We start from the raw sequence: 6,000 nt of genomic DNA, 5'->3' as shown, positions 1-6,000 counted from the left end.
TGGTGTTTAACTAAACAAAAAATATTTTGACATTTAGTAGCTTTATCCATTTCCTTCATGAGTACATACTACACTTTCTAAAATTCTAACTTCTTGTAAAGCACCTGGGCATCCTGAGATTGTCCCTGGGCTACAACACAGAGCTGTGCATGTCCCTGGGAAGCAGGGCCTGTAGCAGCTCTGGAGAATCCATTCCTCAAGGAGAGGTACCTGCTGCAATACTCTCAAAGCCAACTTCCTGTAAGGCTCTGGGGCCTGTTTTGAGGTAGGGCATTCCCAAAGTACCATCAAATTTTGGTATCACTGAATACTTGTCAAGTGTTCTCTACAGTTTGGACCACTTTTATTTGTGGAAAGAAATGGTTACTGTGACTGATATTAATGGGTAAAGGCCTGGGAGGCTAAATGAATCCTACAATATAATCACAGTCTTTTCCTGTGAAGAGCTGTTATGCCCAAAAGGCCAACAGTGCTAGTCCTCAAAAGAGACATTAAGTTGTTGTCACCTAGAATAGTAACAAAGATAAAAACTTCATTTTGTCATGTATTTTTTCTACTAGAGAACATGTCAGATAATTTGAGCATTATATTTTACCAGATACAAAGAATATTTGTATTCCACAAAAATATTTCAGTGAAAACCCAGGAGAGTGGAAAATCACGTAATAACTGGTTTTCTCTATGTTGGTTTGGCAAGAAGCTGGTATAGGTAAATGGAAGGAACTTACTTCATTGAATATTTCTGAAAAGAAAATCTGTAACTCTGAAGATTTATTATAACCTATCACAAACTTCTTCAAAAAGTGCATTTTAAGAATAAATCAAAGAATTATAAAGATTTGTTTGCTGATGCTTTAACTTCAGAATGTTTATGAGGAAAACATGTAAAACCACCCACCCACCTCTAAGCTGAGTGTGGTTGGTATGTACCTCTAACTTCAGCCAGTTGGGAGGCTGAGGCAGGAAGATCCAAAATTAAGGGCCAGCCTAGGTAATTTAGCAAGACCCTATCTCAAAAAGTGATGGTGATGTAGCTCAGTGAGGCTCTTGGTTCAATACCTCTTACTACCAAAAACAAACAAACAAAAAGAAAGTAAACACCTCAATGTAATTAAATACTATTAAAACAATAGGTCCCAAACTCTAGAACACATCAGAATTTACTTGAGAAAGCTTAGATTGCTGATGCCACCCTCAGAGTTTCTGACAAGTTTCCAGATGATTCTGACAGTGGTCTGGGCAGGACACTTTGTGAACCAGTCTATTTTAAGATCTAGTCTCCAGAATTCAAACTAACAGGCCATTTTCATATGCCTTTGCTTTTTCTGACAGTAAATAAATAAAAGATCATTTCAGATATGACTTCATCAAACATGAAACCTTTAGATTCTTAAAATGTTCTACTTAAATAGAACACATAATTTATCTACCTTAACTCACAATGATTGTCATGAATAGAAAAGACAGAACCACAGGATAGTCTATTAAACTGGATAATCTATGACTACAAGGAAACATTTATTTATAAAATACATAGCAATTGTTAGCCTATGGAGACCTTGCTCTTATCTTCTCTATTCCCCTTCTCTATAGAAAATACAACAGGAAATCCTGGAGGGTATTGTTTTCAAAATGCGAATACAGCCTATTATCAATGTACATAAATATTACAGTGAGTTCTCATACTGAGGACTCAGGTTCAGGAATGTCTTCATCTGGGGAACAGTAATAGTCCACAAAACATACTTGCCCATCTTCATTTCTAATCATATACTGTAATGAGAGGAATCCTCAGTTATCTGTCCTGATAGATACCTTACATGATAAAACTACTGCCTCTGTAGGTGGTTTCAGTAAGGAAATCTTGTACTTGTTGACCTGGGTCTGATAATCATGAAATGCTTCCATCAAATTACAATCTTTGTGATAGTCAAGGTTGGAGCTTCCTGCATTTCCAAAAGTAGATAACCTGAGATATGGCTTGTCAGGAGATATGGTGATCGATATGACCTCATTTGTCATATCCAATTCAGAAAAAGCTTCATGGAGCTCCTCTGACTGCAGAATAATTTTATTGATAAGATTAGTGGTACAGAAATCAAAATCCAAAGTTTCCTGAGGCTCCTGAGTATTGATTTTGCAGATCATCACCACTTCTCCTTCTTCCAGAAATATAATCAAAGGGTCACCATATCCTTGGTAACACATCCAAAGTGCAATTAAAGTCCCTGGCATGGGGTTTGATCCAAAAATAGATAAACAGTCTAAAAGGACAGTTAAATTATTTCAAAATGTAACAGGCTCTTCCTGAACCAGAAACTCTTGAAATACTTCAGCCTGAATAAAAGCATTGGCTTGCACACACTTTGCATTTTCCACAATAACCTTGATTCCATCTTTAGTAGGGAATTACATGAGATGTTCTTGGAAAGAATAGCTTTCAAAATAGTTGAGAGATTCCTAACATTGTCAAGGCTGGCCACTAAGCGGTACTGATCATTCTCATCTTGGATGTACTGGGTCAAGAGGGGCATGGTGTACTGTGCTTTCATTCCCAAGGGCTGCTCTTGCATATCAGGAAACACCTGCATCTCCCAGGAAACCACAGAGAAAGTGGAGCAGATCCTGTCACTCTTTTCTGATCCACCCAACGCCTCGGCCACCAGCAATCACACCGTGAACAGGTTTCTTATGTCATTTGAGCTTTCTCTTGCTCTTTCATTGACTGTGATAAAACTTACATTGTTCTTTTTTCCATCATCTTGCAGCTTTTGGAATGATTTTTCATAGTCCCTTGCTATTTTTAAGAAATCTTCCTTTTCATGATAGCTAGCTGCAATCTGGTCTTCTAGTTCTAATATCCTATCCTCACATTGGTTCTTTCTGCTGCATATACTTTCAATAGAATTTTTAATCTCCTGGATATCTATTTGAATCTGTTTCATGGATTCCATTTCTTTCCTATGTTGAGCAGTCATGGTTTCCATCATTTTTCCAAGCTTCCCTATTTTTTTCTGGGTCTACTCTAGATTCACTAGCCAAGTCTTTCTTTATGATCATCATCATCTCTTTTTTTTTTACCTGAGAAATTATTTCTTATCTTATTTTTTTAGTCTCTTCTATCTGTTTTTATTTCTCCAACATTACCATTTCTGAAAATTCAGGTGGGTAGCTTCTGATTTCTTTCACTATGTTGTCTCCTGAATTTTCCATCTATGGGCTGGAGTTCTGGGGATTTGCCTTGCTTCTGTGTCATGTCATTTTCTGCTCTTTTTAAGATTTGTTTCCTGTGTTGATGCTTATAAATTGCTTTTGGTAGTTGGCTTTATCACCAGTACAGAGACCGCTCTAGGAAATGACTATAATTCAGAGATATCTTCTAGGTGTAGCTATCTCTTTGCCTTTTAGTCTGTTCCAAAATTCTACTTTCCCAACTTACTAGGGATGAAAAGTTGCTGTCTATTTGGTCCAGCACCTAGTCCTTTGGTACTGGAAAATGGTAATGATTATGACTCCAGATAATCACAATGTTGTCAAACAAGGAAGAACTATTGATCAAAACAGGTATGACATCCTGGATAAAGTCATACAATTAGTAATAACAGTTGCATCAAGCACTGCCTAGAAACTGACAAACTGTTAATTATTAATTTGGTGCCATTAATCATAGGAAGAAAATCTATAGTTATATATCAAAATACAAGTCAAACCATGAACTTGTCTGTAGTGAATTTCCCCTTAGTAGAGAGATTTTAACCTGGGGTGGAGATTTAAGAGAGTTAAGGGGAAAATAGAGAAATAAATGAAGAGAAAGATATTAGAAGCAAGGCTGAAGGACAAAGAAATATCACCCAAGCTTTGAGAAACTGGAGAAAAAAAAAGAAGGAAAAAAAGATGAAGAATCTAAAAGAAGATCAAAACAAACCAAAAAAATGAGAAAATGTTCACTCGGATGAAAAAATAAAGACATTCAAGAAAATAGAAAATATGAAAAAGAAAACAATACAAAACAAACAAAAATTAAAACCCAAACAACAACAACAACAAAAAGATGAAATTTCTTTGACCACAATCCTACAAATATCCTCTGATGTCCACAGTTCTGTGGTAGTGCCTAACTCGGAGCCCAGATCTGTGCTGGTCTTTCAACTCCACAAGACTTACAGGCTGATCTGAGCCTCCGTTTTTTTTTAGCAAGCAACTCTCTGGATGTCCCTCAGAGGCCTGTCTGAGTGTCTTTATACTGTATGTCTCCAAGACCATCATTTACCCAGTTGCTGTGGGCTTTGAAATTAGGAGCCCCTAGGCAAAGGCAGCCCAAGGTTGCTCCAAGTCACACATTCATTTGGCCTCTCCTGGCCCTTGCAGAGCCTCCTGTGTTCTGCTCCACTGGGAAATCTTCTCTCATGCCATTGAGAGCAGGGGTCGGGGGGAGTACTGCAGCCAGATTCACTACCTTCACTGCCGCCAGTTCTAATTAGCCTCTATTGCATGTGGCATTTGCTGCTCTGTGCTACTGGTGTATTTCTCACTGCAGGGCTCTAGCTCTCAAATTCTCAATATGGTCTTCTTACATATGAGCTGGGTGTGTGGGTTCAATATTGATGGTTCCCAACTCATTCAGTGGTTTCTTTTTATCCTCTCAAAGTCTGAGAGCAAATGGGCAGACAGTCATGGAGAGAGCAGCTTCCTGGTCACTTACCTTGTGTGTGCCAGCGAAAGGTTGCCAGGGTGCAATATTCTGTGTTTGGAGAAAGGAAAAAGAGGCAAGAAGCCATATACCCCAAGTCTATCCTGTGTGGCTTGATTCTGCTATGCTATTGGGGCTCCATCTGATTTGGGGGAATTTCCTGGAATGGCAGTTCCTGCTCTGCACACAGGCAGAAGTCCCACAGGCAGCCCTGTGTATTGGTTCACCTTTTTATAAATTCCTATGCCTATGTTTTGTTTAATCTACAAGTCTCTTATTTCAGATTGATTTTGGCATTAAGATGTATGTCCCTCCCTTTCTTCCAGTTACCTGTGTTTTTAGTTGATTTTTCTGTAAAGACTCCAATGTGATTCCTCCTCTATTCAGTCATGTTGGATTGCACTGTTGTTCAAAAGCATGTATATATAAGCATTTTCTTCATTTGTTTAAATTATATTTGTAATAAAATTGTTTTCATAATTTCATTTTTGGATTATTAATTTTTAGCATATATAAATAATTGATTTTTTTTGTTTTTCTTTTATCCTGAAACTTTGTGAGACTAATTTATAGCTCTAATATATTTAGTAGATGCCTTGGGATTTTCTATATACAAAAATACCTTTTCCATAAATGGAACTAGTTTTTCTTTTTTCTTTCTAATTTGGAAACCATTTTACCTTTCTTCTTTGCCTAATTTTGTTTAATATAACTTCCTTATAAAGTGTCTTTTTTCCAGATCTCAAAGTCCAAAAATGATGCTACCCATGACTGTTTTATAGATGCCCTTTATGTAGTATTTCATCAGTTTGCTTTTTCGTGTGTGTGTGTGTGTGTGTGTGTGTGTGTGTTTGTCCACTTAAATGATGGCATGGCTACTGACCTTTATTCTGTTCTTGTGGTATATTACATTTATAGATTAGCATATTTTAAAACAAACTTGTATACTTGTGATAAATCCTACATTATTATTTTGTAGAATTAATTCAATGTACAATTGGATACAATTTAATAGTATTTTGCTGTGGATTTTTGATCTATCTCTTTGAGATACTGAAATGCAGTTTTCATTCTGATATAAGAGGTAAATTGACTCATAATATAATTTGGGAAGTGGCAAATGTTGCCTCAATTTCTATGTTTTTGAAAAATTTCTGAAAGATTAATATTCAACGTTTTAAAACTGTGAGAATACTTTATCCTAAAAAACCATCTGGAATTGAGCCTATTCTAATGATAAATTCAATCTGTTTACTTGATATAGGCATTTGAGATTTTATTTTATCTGGAGTCACTATCAGTAGTTTATG

General features: G+C 36.6%; 2 pseudogenes; one reads left to right on the top strand and one right to left on the bottom strand.

The window, feature by feature from the left end:
- Positions 1 to 1,680: 1,680 nt before the first annotated feature.
- Positions 1,681 to 2,534, bottom strand: LOC101717984 (cell cycle checkpoint protein RAD1 pseudogene; annotated as a pseudogene).
- The window catches only part of LOC101717645 (N-terminal kinase-like protein pseudogene), a 151,113-nt pseudogene continuing 147,645 nt past the window's right edge, over positions 2,533 to 6,000 (top strand).

This window comes from Heterocephalus glaber, unplaced genomic scaffold, assembly GCF_053883595.1.
Source record: "Heterocephalus glaber isolate CG9 unplaced genomic scaffold, H.glaber_assembly_v1.0 deba00001613, whole genome shotgun sequence".
Lineage (NCBI taxonomy): Eukaryota > Metazoa > Chordata > Mammalia > Rodentia > Bathyergidae > Heterocephalus > Heterocephalus glaber.
This window is presented reverse-complemented; position numbering and strand designations above follow the sequence as displayed.